Source organism: Coturnix japonica, chromosome 2 (assembly GCF_054131305.1).
Source record: "Coturnix japonica strain WE chromosome 2, WE-NBRP24, whole genome shotgun sequence".
Classification (NCBI taxonomy): Eukaryota; Metazoa; Chordata; class Aves; order Galliformes; family Phasianidae; genus Coturnix; species Coturnix japonica.
Window position 1 is genome coordinate 126,385,194 of NC_140664.1, and position 17,423 is coordinate 126,402,616.

The 17,423-nt window shown below is 41.9% G+C and overlaps 1 protein-coding gene across 5 annotated transcripts in view; it reads left to right on the forward strand.

Annotated features, from left to right (window-relative positions):
- ZEB1 (zinc finger E-box binding homeobox 1) overlaps nucleotides 1-17,423 on the forward strand; it is a 97,311-nt gene that overhangs the window by 25,833 nt on the left and 54,055 nt on the right. The gene's annotated exons all lie outside the window — the stretch shown is intronic.

Sequence of the window (17,423 nt, forward strand, 5' to 3'; positions counted from 1 at the left end):
TGATATAAACATGATTTTTGGTGATATGGGGAAGGGCTTCTGCTAACTGTGTGAACGTGGGAGATCTGTGTCAACTGCTAAAGGTGATGATATAGACAGATATCAAGATCAGCTTTGGTTTTTGTTTTAAAATGGTGCTTAGGAGTTAAACTTTTTAATATTGGTTAAAGTCAGTAGTGATGCAGAATGGTCCCGTAATAAACATGTAATAGAATTAGACTGTATTTGTTAAGGGCTGAGGACAAGGACCTTCATGCTAAATAGCTATTTGTATAAGAGGGGAGCTCCTTTGAACTAGGTAAGTCCTCATTACTTTGCGTAGGTTAGGGAAGCGTGTTTAAATTGAGCTGTTTAATCAAGCAAAGCAGCTTCAAATGGGGCAACCAGATTTTGCATAGGTTTGAAATGCTTCTGAGTAACTTCTGAAGAATGCCCATGAGAATTTTTTTGAATGCTTAGTGATGCTTTTTGATATCCTGAGCTGTAAAGTTTTCTTAGAGTAGGATGCAGACAGCTTCCAGGTGTTGTTTGAAGAGCTGATGGACTTAAAGGGGGAGGAGAAAAGTTATCTGAATAAAACTTCCCATCCTTAAAACTATTAGTACTATTGTAGAATCAGCTCAAATTGTAACTGGAATAAGGAACATGGAACAAATTGTGCTTTTGCCCCAAACTTAAAACATGGTGGAGTTTGGGGAAAAAAAAAACTATAATGAACATTTCTATTACTTTAAGCTCCAAAAACTACTTCCCAATTTAAAATGTGGTTGCGACAGATGAAGCAAACCACCAAGCAAACTAATACAGAGATGACTGACATTCTGCTTTGCAGCTCATTTTCAGGCAGAATGTGTGGTATTTAGCTGAAGGTAAGAAGCTGTTCAGACTCCAGTTTAGGGTTTCAAGATCGAGGTGTTTACATTTAGAAATAAATGTCACTGATATTAGTTTTGCTATTTCTGGTTCCGGGTTGCCACATGCTATTGTTATATTAACAAATAGCACAGCCAACAAAGTTTATTAAGTATGGCAGGAGGTGCTATTAACTGCTTCCATTGTTACCCGTGGAGATGAGTCATAAAAGAAGAGCTCAGCTTGGATTTTGAAATGGAGAATACAACTTTGCTGCTCTACTTCCAGCAATCCAAACCTGTAAGCTGTTAGTCTCTTTTAGCAGATTTTGTGGGACTGCAGTGCAGCTTGCTAACAAATTCTATTTAAAATGACCAAACCTCATATCAAAGTAATGCTCGTATATTGTTGCACTGTACAAGTGCTTTCTGCAGCCACCTTCCTGTCCTCCCACGTTTCTCTCTGAGTGAGATGGGTAAAGTCAGTAAACATCTTCCACAGTACTCTGCCTTTCAACAGCCTCGCTGGAGAGGACTCCTGTAGTGTTAGTTACCCTACTGAGAAGCAGAGATGGTTCTGTTTTGACACTTCTGTAGAATTTGCATAGATACCTTTAACACATAAACAAAAAGCATCAAAGGGATGTATTTTCAAGAGGATGCTCATCTGGATGTGTGTGCCCTCAGATGTTGTCTGCTCTTACCACAACTTAGTCTATTTTTGCAGATGTTTGTGGAAGGAGGAGAGTGGACTGCATGAAGAAGCAGTTTGGTGCACTTTAACTGCTGAACTTTCCACTTCTTGAGGTGGAGAGGTGGCACTTAGCCTTATCTTGAGTGGACACTTCTGTGGTTCTTCTGTTGTGCTCTAACTGCTTTTAATGGAGTGCTTAGTGATTTGGGCCAAACTTTCTGTATGGGAATGTCTTCAGAAGCCAAGTCCTGTAACTTGCTTCTGCTTTTGAGCTCAGACCTTCCCATTAGAAGTAGAGTTAGCTATTCCATGAGCAGTTGTGTCTCAAACTGAGAGTCATTTTCTGGAGATAACTGCTTGGTCTTGTTAAGTGGGGTATCTCGGTTATGAGACCAGGAAAGCAGACACTGATGTTCTCATTGTCTAAGTCATGTTGTGCAGAGATGTGGATTAAGAAATAAAAAGGAGTTGGTGGAATAGGCTGTAAATACTGAGCTCCAGCAGCACAGTTACAGCCTCTCTCTCCTGTTGGAGCTTTGCTGCATATTGCTGTCTCACTTCCTGTCTGTTGCCTTAAGCTTCATGGCTTCAAATAGGTGTTCTGAGGACATTCACATAGTACGAGCTTTGTCTTTCAAGCATTGGGCCACCACTGTATTTAGGCAGAAAGCTTTGAAACTCTGTCACCTACTCCCAAGTTGCTTTATAGAACCGGTATTTCATATTTACACACAGATCTAAACATTTTTATACAGCCTATTCTTGCATTGTGTGGTATTTAATATGATTAACTTGGAATTCAGTTAGGATTTCTGTAGTTCATCTAGGAATTGCCTAATTCAGAGACAATAAGTGAACAAGTTGAATATCCTCATCCCTGTAGTGTTGCAATACCTGTAAATTTCACATTCTGAATTGTATTGGCCTTTTTCCCAGTGAAGACGTGTTTATGGACTTTCCTTAACTATAATTACATATACTAAGAAGGAATTTAGTGTTCTCCCAAGGCCTCTGGCCTAGAGGCAGAGGAAGTCCTTATGGTGACCCTGAAGTGGTCACTGTAAAGCACTAGTCAGCAGACCTGGGTGGAACAAAATGGCTGTTTGGGTGAAGCTTTTGGTGTTATCTCTTGTAATTTTTATTTTTTTTCCATCTCTGTTCTGAGAATAAATCACATGCACAACAAGTCTTTATATTGTGCGTGCTGGATATTCTTGAGTAAGAAAAGGCTTCTGCTCTTCTATGAAACTAACTCTGTGTTCTGTCTAGCAAGGAAGGAAGCTTGGCATGGTGTATGTCAAGTGGATGTTCATTGTGGTGTATAGAGAGCTTTTTTGTGGAACTGTGAGTGGTGGGAGCAGCGTTGGTGCTCCCATCTGTCAGTGCCTCATTCTGAAGCACTGCAGCACCACAGGGAAAGTTGGACACCAAAGCTGAGATACTAAAGTCTTGTTGAGGTTAAGCTGTGCTGGTAGGAGTATAGCAGTGTGACTCATGGCTGGTACTTCTATGGCAGGCAGAGCTCTCTAAGTGACCTATGAGGTTATATTGACAAAACTCTAATTTTAGTGTAAGAAATACGAAGATGCAAGTTATGCCAGTAAATATTAGAACCTCCCTTTCGAGCAGACTGTGTAGTTCACAGCTTGGCTGCCTTTGGGTTATAAATCTTATGCTGCCCAGAGTGTGATGGGATTGCCAAGGGCTCCTTGTCCAGCAGTCTGAAGGACAGCGCAGTATAACCTCACTTCTTGTCCTGATGCAGCGGTGCACATATTGTGTGTCTGCTTGGATTGTGAGAAGTGAGGGCTGTATGCTGATAAAATGCTATTTCAGAGAACCAGGCTTTTCTCCTTAAGGCTGTTGAACTGTTAATTTCCCCTCAGTTCAGCTTCTGCTTTGTCATGCCCTTTATTCTAATAGCTGTGATTCTCTATCTGTGCAGCAGCCTATTTCACCAGGTTAAAACAATCATCTTCACTCTGTTGTGATTGTGCCACTGTAGCTAACTCTAGTTGGCTGTTAGCAGTGTTGGGTTACTTGTGAGAGGAAGGGTGTGGAGGAAATGTGATATGGCTTGACAAATGGACTGTAACCCTTTTAGACTGAACCTGCCGGGACATACATGCATAGTCAAGGCCATATGCTGCTTAAAGATTATTTTATGTATGAAAAGAGAAGGGCATCTGGCGTACATAGTTAGCATAAGGTGGCTTGGGAAGTTGAAGTGTTCCAGGCCTGAGGCTTTGGCCTCTTGGAGTCTTGCCTGGTTTTGGGAGAGTTGGCGTGACTTGAGGCCGTTCTTTAAATGCAAGGGAGAAAATGAGTACTACATTTGTAAAATTAGCTGAAGGAAAATAATCAGAAAACTGTACTCTGAGTACAGGTGGTTGGTGTGGTGTTTTTTTCTGAGGGATTAGTAGCTGATAAAAACAGAATGAAAACATTCTCAGACAAATGGAGGAACTCACAGTGTGTTTGAGCACATACTTTAAAGCTGGAATATGGAAAAACAACTTTGAATACTGACATTAAGTTTCAGCTGATGACAAAACAAATTCAGGCCAAGCAGATTCATGTTCAAGTTCCATTTGAAGAAATGACCCCAGGCATTATGGCAGTGGGAAAGCCTAAAGGTGACTGAGGTGTGTGTAAGTGTCATTAAATGCTGTCTTGAGATAGTGAAGGCTTAATTAAAGTCTTTTTTCTGGCAGTTTTGTTTGCTATCGTGCTCATTGTAATGCAGTGAAGTGGCTGATCTCAGCATGGTGTGACCACAGAAGCACTGAAAGAAGCAGCCATGTCTTCAATTTACTTTATGTGCATTTTTACAGTCATTTCCATTAAACTTCTGTGGGCTGAAAATTCTTTGTTAACTCAGTTGAAGTTCATCCTCTTCCATCCAAAAAATACTATTTTTCCTTTTTTTTCCTTATTGCTCATCTTTAGTATCTTCAGTGTTTGGGGTAGGTTCAGGGAGGAATGGCCTCAGGTTGTGTTCCGGAGCTCCTGTGGCTTTGGGAGGGTGAGTTTAGTGCTCAGAAGTGGGCATGGAAGGAGACACCTCAGAGGGCAACATCTGGCATAAGGGATGAGGTGTGTAGGTTTTATTTTAATTCATTGTGAAGTGTGGGAGAAGGTTGTGGAGCGGGTTTATAAGAGCTGTGTTACATAAAGTTGTAGGATTCTGGGACTTAGCTTTGTGTACATTAATTATTATATAACAGAATAAAATATTCTGTTATGTGAGATTTCAGCAAGCATGAACAAATGCAATACTTCAGGCAACTAAGAGTTATTACAGTCAGCTTTATTATCACTACTGGATTTGTGTGATTCATATCAAAGAACTGGATCACACGGTCAAAGGAATCGCTTCCTGTATATCTTCTTTACTTGCACCTTTCAGTTTTCAGTCTGCTTCATTCCTTTTTTTTCATTTTATTTTGTGAAGGGGGAGGAGGGATGGAGCGGTGTTAAAAGGGTAACAATACTTGTCTCTTATGTATCTAATATAGGTAGATTTTTCAGTAATGTCCCATAAATGTTAATTTTTAATGATGGCTTCCTCCTCTTCCTGAAAACACACCTTTTGGTTGCACAGCCCGTTGGAAATTTCACTTAAGTTTTGTGAAAGCGATTTGTAACGCTCCATTTAACTGGGAAGAGGGGGCAGCCAAAGGGGGAAACCAGTCTGGCTGCAAGTTCCATGTTGGATCTGTTTTGATAACAAAGGTCAACGTGTAGGTTTTCACTTCAAGAGTGTTTGGAACTTGTCTTTGCTAGACCTCTGGAAGAAGCAGTTTGTTAAGCTTCATTGCCTATTGAATGAGATTCTAGTGAGTGCTTAAATGCTTTGTATGTGAACTGTGACTCTGTTATGACCTGTTTAAAACTAATTAACATGACATGCTTACTGGAAACAACTTGTGAGTTTTGACTTTGAGGGGGGAAGAAAAACCTTAATCAAAGACTTCACTGCTTCAGTTAGACTTCAGTCGACTTCTGAAAGTGAGAGAACAGGTGAAAGCAATGAAAACCCTCCACATCAGAAGCGTAACACGAATGCTCTCTACTTTCCTTTGTTATTTCATTCATCCTTTCTCTGCAGTTGCAGTCACAGTGGAAGGCTTTATGTTTTGCTATGGGAGGAATGGCAATAGCGCATATGAAGTTTCAGGGCAGATGCACATACAGTGTTGCTTCCTAACTCATATCCAAATACTATTCTCATGCATAACCTACATTCAGAAGGCTGATACTGGAAACTTGGTATTACGTGGATATTTTGTACTGCTGCATTTATGATGTGATTTTTCTGAAATGGGTTTAGTTAGTCATGCTTGTTCTGAAGCTGAGAGTCTGACAGTTGTTCTTGACAGACTTAAACATGTGATTGGAAGTATCCCCATTAAGTACTGAATAAATATCCTATGGAAGTTCAGAAGACTTCTGGCTTTTTCAGAATATTTGGTGGATGGATCACAAATAAGATTTTTCCCTGTTCCCCAACCTTGTCATTATCAAAGAAGGCAGAAAGAAGGAGGAGTACATATAGAATGTCATGTTATGCGACTAGTTAGGGTATACTGTCCTTCAGTTGAACAAAGCCTTTTCATCATGGCTAGCGGCTGGAAGACATTTGACTTCTAGCAAGAAGTAAATGCAGTGTTATCACTAAATTAGAAATCGCAGATGACATGGTTTGATTTATTTATTTTGAATTATATATTGGTGTATTTCTTATTCTGATCAGTTTTACAAGCCATGCATGAGTGGTATGGAAATTGATACCTACAGTTTTATATTATAAAAATGGCATTATTTCCTTTTGCCTACTGAGAGTGTGGAAATTACTTGTAGTATCTAAATCCAGTGTGTCTAGAGTTGTTTTTCCCTGTCACAAAACCTGTTTAGGACATAGGATTCATGTTTTCCAGTGAAGGTCCTGTGGTTTTCTTAACTCATCTGTCCAAAGGAAGTATTAGGGTAAGTTCTAATTGTTAGGGCAGCCTCTGCTTGTCAACTGTTGTATGTTCTGGAACATGCAGTGTGTACTGTCAAGGAGAAATCTGATCTCCTGTAGCTGGCTGGCAAAGTCTGAAGCCCCTAGGGCTGGAAATGTGGGAAACCAAGGGGCTGAACACACCAGATGGAGTTATATCTCAGTTTACCATTCAAAATGTTCTGCCTAGAAACGAATGTAAGTTTGGAAAAAGTGAAGGTATTTTCTTGGTGGTAGTAGTTCTTGGTTTGTAGTTGCAGAAGCATTTACCCAAAGCCCATGAGGTTACTGCTTTCTTAGAAAATAGCTTGCATGCATTGTTTTCTTAGTGTTGTAGTAGCGCTAAGCTGTATCTTAATGTAAGTGCTGCTTTTACCAGCCCATCACTGAGTTGCAGCTGTGACTGTTACTGACCACTTTGCTGTGGTGTGATGCTCCTCCTGGACAATAACAAGACAGCAGAGGTTCTTGCAGGCTTCTTGTTGTGTTTTCTATCTTCCAGTCTCTTCTGGAGGATAGTACTGCGTTCTTTTTGCTGTACCTTTGTGTGTAGGTAGGGGTTTGGTGGCTCTTGTGTGTCTTCTGGGAACTTCTGTGTTAGATACCAACAGCAGGGACAGCTGGCTGATTGCTCATGTGTTCCTCAGTAGGCAGATGGAGCAAAAAGCATGACAGTCTTTTTGGCACTGTTTCAGCTACACTTGCCCTCTGCACAAAGGACTTTTTGTATTTCCCATTGCACTGAGGATCCTTGTATAGCAAAATAAATCATGCCAGGAAAATTAAGTGTATGGGGTACTTGTACCCTTTGTGACTTCCTGCTGTTGTGGTCCTCCTATGTTTGTGATTGACTTCATACTCAATCTTTCACTCTCTCCCGGGGAATATTGCTGTGGTTCACCCTGCATCTTAAAGCAAAACATGCAAGCTTTGGAGAGCCCAGAGCTCCAGAATCCAGAAGAACACGCTGCTGCCTCATGCGTGCTAGGGAGTGAAGCCCCTCTAGCTGTGAACAAAGCCATCCAAAGCATCCAAGGATTTGGAGAGAAGGGGTGGAGGAGAAAACTTATTAATGAGACTGAATATCAACACAGGGAGATAATCTTTGTTAGATATCAACCTGTTAGCTAGGTTAGCAGAACACAATAGCATGGAGATTTCTGAAGGAGTGTTGTGGTTTATTTCCTTGTTGTTGTTTTTTCTTTTCCTCTCTTGGTCCCACTGTGCTTTAAACTCTGAATGTCTGCCTTGTTTGCCTGACAATTTTAACCTGAGATAGCTTCACACCTCGAGGAAGTTGAAACTTATTTAATTTATGGTAGCGTCTGTGTGTTTATATAGAGGGGGTAGGTAGAGAAGTCCCGGAATACTTCTGACATTGTGCATAAATGAGGTACAGGATGCTATTTGTCAGACATCATAAGCATTTTTGTGGCCACTGCTGCATCCATTTTCTGTTGGAAGCTTTAGAGGGACCACTTGCAGCCCACCTTGCTGGAAGTGTGCTGCTTCAGTGCAGGGATGCGTGGGGAAGGGGTGGGTTGTATCCAGACCTACTTCTGTTCTTGATGAGTTACACCATTTCCTGAAGAAATAGACTTGCTTAAAGTTTCACAGGTGGCCATGAATGAGGAATCCAGAAACAATTAAACTTTTGTCTTTTTCTATGCTAACCACATCTTTGTGTCCTGAAATTCATCTAAACGAACTCACTGGAGGAAGAAATTTAACTTAAGAACTTCTGTCTGGCAGGGTAGACCAACGCCTTCAGAGGACTCACATTGATTTGTTTCCTTGTTTTTATCCAATTTTGTATTTTTCAGCAGAGGAAAACTGGACTGACCAAGTGCAACCTGAGGACTTTGTGTCTCTATATGAACCTGCATGTTGTAGGGCTGTGTGGATCTGTCTAGGAAAGGCTGGTTTTACTTTCATCTGCTCGTGCACTCCTCTGGGCTACTTGTAGTCATTTAACCTGGCTGGGTTGTGGCTGCTTGTCATAAGCTCCTGAGGAAATGTTCCTATTGCTTGTTAGCCTCTGCTTTGGACAGAAACCATCTACACCTGAGTTGAGGTTTACAGAGCGGCCCTTGCCTCTTGAGCAAGAAACATGGGTGTAATGTGTGATGGTAGTGTCCATGTCTTAGGAAACTAAGTTACCTTTGTTTTCAGGCTGAAAGAAATGTTAGTGAGGGTGATTAGCACATTAGCTGTCATTGGAAAGTGAAAAATGCTATAGTTCAAGGAAGGAGTATGCCATGGTCACAGTTTTGTAAAGACAAGAAATAAAATGCATAACCAAATCACATGGAGAACCTTAAGTAGGCTTTCTTCCTGTTTTATAATCCTGACTCAGGAACTCAAGGACGAGCATTCTTTTAATGCAGTCATAACCGACCCATCTCTGAATAACCTTGATCTACGTGGTCAGAGAAATGAATGCCTATCTTGTATTACTTTCTCCAAGGAATTTCACAAGGTACAGAAGTTGAACTCGGTTAGCTGTGAGGAAGTTAGGCTTTTTCTTTCTAACCACTTCAGTATTCCCACACTGAATCTCAGTACTGTTTCTTATAGTCGTTTTTCCTTTTTTTCTTCCCCCCCCCCCCCCCCTGTTAGTGCATGAGTGTGGGTAAAGGACTTGCTGACAAAGCGAAACCAGTGACTGCTGTTAACCTTGCTGACACTGTCTAATTTGAAGGAGTTAAGGGTTTGGTGTGTGTCCTTTTCATAATAAACAGTCATGGTTTCCTCCCAAATTACATACTTGCTGCTCTTTGCTGTCCTGATGGAACAGTAGGAAGGAAAAGAATAATCTGACCAATGAAGCAAAAATAAATCTCATCTTCTGCTTCATACTTAATGCTTTTTACTCCTGTGATGTCACCAGGTTCAGAGTAGTCTGGGTAAGTTTTCTGTCCTGATTCTGGTAATCAGTGATTGGATTGTTTCTCTTGAGAATAATTTTTCAGTAAGATGGTAGACACTGGCCTTTAGGGTTGCTTGATAGTAACCAAGGAGAGTGTTTTTATTTTGTCTTCACCTTATGTAGAATAATTCCCAATTAATGTGCCTTCAGATACAACTCTAATGTAGTCACTTATATGGTTCGTAGCTCTGAGTATTGCCAGCAACACACAAACCCCGTACAGTAGGCAACTGTAGTGCATTAGGTTGCTGCAACTCTGTCTTCATGACAGTGTGCTTTCTGAATTCACCAAGAACAAACCTAACTTTTAGGGTGTTACTGCTTTTGACTGCCATATCTGTAACCTTTAAAGGTACCGAGTAGGTTAATGTGGACTTGCTTCTTGTTTTATTGGTACACAGAGATGGGCACTGGCTTCTTGCTTCACACAGTAGACGACTGAGGAAGTTCCATGTGGTCTGTTTAAGGTCGAATCTAAAGGCTTCCCCAGAACTGTACGGAGTTCTTCTGAGGCTTGATCCAAAGGTTTAATTTATTGCTAACATGTCCTTCCACTAATGTGCATTTAGTATCATCATCAATATCTCACCACTCTTGGGGTTGAACTTGATGATCTTCAAGGTCTTTTCCAACCTGGGTAATTCTATGATTCTATGGTAGTTGCTCTGTGGGTTGCAACAGTAACTATTACTTTACCACTTTAAGAAACACAGTGGAGTAGGTGGCTTTCTATGAAGTCCCTGAAACTTCAGAGCAGTGCTCATCTCCTGATAACTTTTATAGTTTTTGGTGTCAAACACCTTTTAGGTAAATACAGGATCGGGAATTTAAAAGCAGCTTTTGGTGCACTGTGTTTTCCAGGCTACTGTGATTCCTTCTCAGGGTATGGATATCCCAGCCAGTCATTCAGAGCACAGTTGGATGTGTTACAACTCGAATCTGCTTAAGGGAGCATGTATAAGAGGCAGTAGACGCTTGTGTGGCTGTAGAGGAAATGCTAACTGCATACAGTATATGTAAGGTTAGCTTCAATGGGAGCTGTCATAAATTGATGGGGAAATTAAAGCTTGCAGTTGCTGGTTTAAGGATGGTGATAGACTGGGTCCATTGCAAGCATTCCCTCCAGTAGAGCCATTATAAAACTTGATTATAATTATTTTTAGCTCTTTGCCAAGACTGCTTTTAATTCATTTTGTTGATCTAAATAAAACAAAGGCTAAAGCAGTCGAGGGGAATTTTTTACCAAATGAAACGCAAGAAACACAAAGTAAGAGTCTGAACAATAGCTTCTACCAGTATCAAATCCAGCTGTGACACAGGGATACGTGCTGCTACAAGCGTGTGAGCTACCAGGGCACACATCAGCTACCTGCGGTTTAGGAAGAGAAGCTGAAAAAAGTTACATTCGTGTTTGAGTAAACACTGCGCTGGAGTGCATTGCTGAGTACTTTGAGGTCTTGGAGAAGTACTGTGGAACTCTGCAGTAATGTTCTTAGTGGAGAAGAGCAGTGTGTTGCAGACCTAACTAGAAGTGGTTCCATTAGTGAATGTAGAGCCATTGCTCTAATTCAAATTCAGTTTTTAGTAGCAAAAGACTATTTTATGATAGTGCAAGTTGTAATAGTTCCTGAATAAAGTAAATTTAACTTGGAATGGCAGTTTTTATCAGTATAAATTCAGTTTTCATGGTACTAATATATTTAAATCATACTTGTCAGTCTTTTAAACTAGACCTTCTTAGCAAGAGCACATCCAGGAATGCTCTGGTTTGAGCAATGTGGTAATGGGCATCTATAGAAACATGTGAACATTAATGTGTCTGTTTGCAGTGTAACCTCTTCTTGCACTGTGCAGGACAACAAATAATGATGGCATACTCAAACTACTGAAATAATACTCAACAAATTTAGGTACTTGTACCATCAAGTCTAGCAGCTATAGAGCTGTAAGTACATGTGAAGGTCATTAAAAGCTGAGCAATGTAGTTGTTCTGAAAGTTGAAGGAATAATCAGCTTATGTGAGTTCTTCAAGCCTCATAGTTGTGTTTGTCAAGCTTTCAAGTACCGTACTAAGGCACTTCAGTGTGTGAAAGAAAACCTGCACAGTGGATTGTGCATTCTAATGGCAGAGCAGTGCTTGTGTGCAGTGCTGCTCACACTGGTACCAGTGGAGACCCCTTGCACTGCTGCATCTTCCAGTGCCCGTGTGTCCTTCAGGCTCCTGTTCGTGGCATGTGTCAATGGCAGCGGTCTTCAAGGAAGCTTCATGGTTAATTCGTGGCTTTGTATGATTTTCTGTTAGCTGAAGTTGCTGTAGTGCTTTGGATTCTGCTTTTGAAATTCCAGGTGAAAGGCAACCCAAGGAGCTGCAGGCTGTTAAGAGAAGGGGCACAAAGCGTGTATTTGGTTGCCTGCCTGGGATGGAGGGGTGCATGTGGCTGGCCACGTGTGCCCCTTGTTCTGGGAGGGTATGGGGGCTTCAGCACCAGTTACGCCACTCTGTCCTAACAAACAACAGGATCCCTGTAAATCTACCAGGAACACCGGCCTGCTATTAAAACAGCATTCTGTGTTTCTTACAGTGTTCCTCAAGGAAAAATCAAAGCAGGAGGGGCCTGACTTGAAGCCATATTGATGGGGCTGCCATTCTATTGTAGGGGTTCTGTTAAAAGAATCACCTCTCAACAATATTAATTCAGCTCTTGCTGTCTTTGCTTCCTTCTAGTGGTCCAAGCCCATGAAGATCAGCCCTTGCAGCTGAAAATACTATAATGCCATTAGACACGTGGCCAAGGTGTGTGTATTTTACTTCAAACTGGAAGTGAGAGAAATTTCCTTCTTGGTGTGTGGAAGTGTAACCACAGCAGCAGCCCAACAGCATCACATGTGGAATTGGCCTCAGTCTGTAATGGGCTGTGCAGACACTCAGCAGAGGGGCCTGGTAACTGATAGGGCTGTGTGTGTGTGTGCCAGCAGGTGTGCCCTGCTGCTGTTTCCTTAGCAGAGAAGAGCATGTGTTTCACAGTCTGAAACAATGAACTGGTACAGGACTCCATCGCTCCATTTTAAATAGCGGTGATCCATCTCTCCTAATTTACATGAGATTGATATGAGAGGATAGCATGAAGGATGATAAATAAAATTAGATGCTGGACTTAAGACTGATGTTTGACCTTTTTTAACTGCAACCCAAATATAACGTCAGCGTTTTGTTTTGGAAATGGTGTTTCCATAAAACTGATTCTGGATGCTACGTAAAAATCCCTTCACATAAGTAAATATTTGTCTGGACACTTGCTATGATATTTCTCTTGGTATGAGTGTCCATGAGCATTTAACCTGGTATGCCCATTTGTGTATTTAGTTAATATCCTGATTGCTGTTTCTAAGTTGCAGGGTTCATGGGGACACTAGGAATCAATGTAACAGGAGATGATCCTTCCAAAATTAATCTTCTCAGAATAGAATTTTGATCTTGAAGTGGTAACATCCATTGCTATCTAACTTTGGTGAATAAAGCTAAATATACGCTGTGTTTTAGGGGAGTGTTTCTCATAGGGTTACTCATGTAATGTTTGCTGCCTTTCAGAGTTAACTGGGCATCTTTTGACTTTAAGTAACCTACTCTTGTATCTGTAACCATTTAGCTTTTTTTCCTATGTTGCCCTGAGAAGTGCTATGCTTGAGTTACTATACTGCAGTTACAAGTCATGGTAAGGAGAACTGTCTCTTTCCTGCCTACTTCAGGAATTCTCCTAAAAAGACAACTGTCCTTGCAGAGGGAAGTGCACAACTATATATATTCATTGCAGATAGTGGTTACAAATCAAGTCCCTTAAGAATGTATCACCTGCTGCAAAAGGTGTTCGTATTTTAGAGCAGAAGACAGCAGTACACAGCAGCACGTGCTTCAGTACCTCCAGATCCTTCCTGAGCCCTCATGCCTGCTGCACTTCTCTTACCTGAATGGTGAACAAGCTAAAATTACTTGAAACCATATTTAAAAGTATGGCTTTTATGACTGTAACAGGCTATATCTTAAATTTTGAGTGGATTGCTTTATTTTCAGTGGGGTGTGTTGTTAGGTGATAAAGCACAACCCAAGGCAAGTATTTCAATTATATAAGCATTGCATGTATTAGTTTGCTCCATGTCTTCTGAAGTTACTCCTGTGGTAAGACTCCTGGATTTGGGTTTCAGGGAATAGGGTTTTCCTCACCAATTTAAGTCACTCTCCCTCTTTAGTCTTCACCATTCTCTGTTGTAATCCTTCCTCAAATGTGTGCTCATGCTTCTTTCAAGTTTCTGTTCACTTGCAACATTTCCAGTTAGTGTTACTCTGATGGGCAGCTGCCCCAAACAGGTTTTTAGAAGAACACTTAAGAGGTAAGCTTAAAGAAGCAAAAGTGCTTACAGTTAAATAGTTTAGCTTAGAATGAAGAAGGGCACTGAAAGAAAGCAAAGACAGATGGTATGTGGTGTTCTGATTGTTCTAGGTTCCCATTCTTCCTGTTAAGGGGCACAAACAGTTTATCTAGTGTAGGAGTTAATGCAGAGTTAAATGCCGAATGTTCCCCCCGACCCCTGCCTATTACCAGTACAAACCCATCGTGTGTGAACCTGCTGGGCCAAGTGAAAGCTCTGTCTTTCATTTCCATGAACATCTTCCTTTGTGGCATGCAGTTGCATACAGCAGCTCTTGCTCTGAGCTCATGGTACAGGTGTGAATGAGTGATTTTTAGTCTGTACTGACCATGTTTGCTGTCGGTTTAGTAGTATGAGAAGATATAAATAAAATCCTTTTGGACTGAGCTGCACATGTGAGTGTAGGCTTGCAGCCCTTGCCCTACCCTCCAGTTCCTTTTTTGCTTCTCCCCCTCAGTGGGGAGAGCAGCAATGGGGAGGAGGAAAGGAAGCTGGATGTGCCCCTGCTTAACCAGTTACAGAATGTCCCGGCTAACTATTTAAAGAGGCTGTGCTCTTGTTAGACTCGTGCAGGCATTGGTGCTGATGGAAACTGCTGCATCACACTTCTCACACCGCATTGCCTGCAGCAGCAGTCCAGGGTTTTTGCTGTGTAATGGCTGCTGCTGCTGCAGGACTTCCCCAGGACCAGGTTGCTGCAGAACAGGCAGGTTGCTGGCTGGGAATGGACTAAGGAGGCAGTTTGGATACATGCTATTCTGGATTATCTTAAATTCACTCTGCCACCAATATGTAAAGAATCTCAAAAAGCCTGTTTATTTTTAGTTCAACTTGTTAACATTTGTAGCGGATCTATGGAGCAGGCGGGGAGGCTTCTATTGCACTCGTTTGCTGTAGAGAATTATTTGAAATGTGTAAACTTGCAGAAAGTAAGCTGTATTTTAAAGTCACTATTAATAGGAAAACAATTTTATGTTGTGTTTCTGTGGCTAATAGTTGAAAATACCTGATGGTAATAAACAAGAATATTTGGCTGAAGATTTGTACACTAAGAAAAGCGTCTCTATAATGCTGTTGTCATACTGGGGTTAGAAAGCATGCAGAAATAAAGCTGTTCCAAGTCCAGCGCAGTGATGGCATTAATTCCTATTGCTCTACTCAGCAGAACAACAATAAACCCTGCCAATCCCTCTGCTTGGGAGGGACGGGAGGGTGGGGAGGAATGTCAGCCTGTGAGCGTATCTTTCCAGTCCTGCTTGTGATATTTATTGAACCTGCTAAGAAATGCAAAGTGAGTCCTTATGAGAGAGAAATGGGTTGCTTTTGTTACTTTGTACTGCTGTGTAATAATGTTAAGTTACACAGAAGCAGGTCAGCAAGCTAACTTTTGTGTTTTATGGTCCTGAAGACTCTTTGTATTGAATATTGAACTCTTAAACCAAACAACTGCATCTGAAGCCCTAATCCCACCTCAGCATTGCTCTCCTTTTTGACCAAATAGCAGCCTTAGTTGGTAACCTGACAACTTTACAAAAAGGTTAGAACCAGTCTTGGTACAGGTTAAAGTTCTGGGTGGTTTGGCTAGGGAGAACAATCTGAAAAAGAACAAGGTGGTTGTTATTATGTACCCTCATCTTTCTTCTTCCTTTTGACTCCTACTTGCATCTTCCAACCACAGGTGGGTTTCTCTGCACTGGGGACAGCATGGCAGCAGCAGTGCTCTGGTTAGTGAGGACCTGTGTCATCTGCTGCTGCCATACAAAAAGCAGGCAGTACATCTTGCTGGGAGCAGTAAGTGATCAGTGAACTCAAAGTGTGCAGCCAGGAATGCTTGTTCCAGAATCAAGTGAGGAGGAGCAGTTCCCTGTCTCCCCACAGTTTCTGCTTCGTAGGGTGTGTAACTTGACCATAACCAGCGTGTCCTCGTCTCCTGCTTCTCCACTGCTATGCTGAAAGTCTGCAGTTTTGGGTCATAGTGCAAGGAGTCGTTCTTGCCTTCCTCACAAAGTGATTTGTGACCCAAACAAGGGCTGTATGTGTTTTTCATATATTCATAAAATGCAGGTAGGTATATGCATATGTATCTCATTCACGGTCTCTTAAGACGTGTACACTATTTCAAAGAAACCTTCAAGTGAAGCTGTTGTGAACTGAGAGTTCAGGGGTTTGTTTTCTGTCGTACAGGCCAAAAAACATAAGTAGGGAACATGTAGATAGAGCAGTGTTACTGAACAAGGGGTATTTCTGAAGCTCATATACAAACATGATGAACATTACCAGCAGTCTGCGTGTGCCACTGTAACTGAGTGGTGAGGGAGAGGGTTTGCTCCTGTGTGCATCATGTTCTCAGCAAAGCAACAGCTCTGATGGTTCCTGGATTGGCTTCTGAGAGGCCTTAAACCTGTCATTCAGTGGAGGGCTTTCTGCTATGAACTGTCAGTGTAATTTTTCTTGTTTTCTTCCATTTGTTCACTTCATCTTTGATATTTCATAAGGGAATATCAGTTTTCCCTGAAAATTGTTTCATAACACAGCTGTCCAAAAAGGAGCAGCAAAGCAGTTTGTGGATGAGGTCCCTGAGAATGAGGTTTGTGTGTACCCTGGGGGCCTTTCAGTGCACAGCTTCCTAGGCCCCAGTCTGCGAGCATCTCATTGGCATGAGCTGAAAACATGCTGTGCTGCTTGCAGGCCTTCCTGCAGCTGTTGGCATCTGTCTCGCTCCAATTTAGGAGTGAGGTAAAGGTTCTTTTAATAATGTTATGCCCGGCGTGAGATTAAGAAGAAGAGCATTCAAATGTTGATCCGACCAGTTTATTGGAAATAATAGACAATTGAGGGGATGGGGAAGGGAGAGTGACGAATGCCAAAGTTAGGGTGATGGGGAAGGGAAAGTAGGCGATAGAAAAAGGTAGAAAAGAGCAAGAATTACGTTAAAGCGGGGAATAGTCACCTCCTGGATGCAGCAGCGTCCCGTAGCACGTTGTTAACGTTGGTCTGGGGCAAAATAAGCGTAGGGGAGAGCAGCAACGGAGTAGCAGGCTGCAAGCAGCAGATCGGTGAATCGCAGAAAAGATGGTCAGAGTATCGTGGTCTCTAGAAGCAGAGTCTCGGGCAGCGAGGTCCCTCGGAGCAGAGTCTCGAGCAGCAATCCCAGAAGAGAGAATAGGCAGCAGTAGGACAACGGTGGAGGGATCTGAGGTCAGATACCTAGATGCCCACAAAACCATGGTTTGTCCGTGCCCTTTTTATCCTTCTTTCCCGCCTTCCAGAGATTTCGGGACGGCTCGGGTCAGAGTCTTGTGACTTCCCTCGGAGATGTCAATCTTCCTTGAGATGGGCCAACAGGAAAGACCACTTAAGGGCCATTAGTCCTCAGGGATGGCCATCTTCCTTGAGATAGGCCAACACAAAAAGACCACTCAAGGGCCATTGATCAGTATCTTATCTCCCTTTCGTAGCTCCCGGACTTGTCCATCTCCTGTGTGTCTCAGACAAAGGCAGTCCTGGAACCTTGGCCAG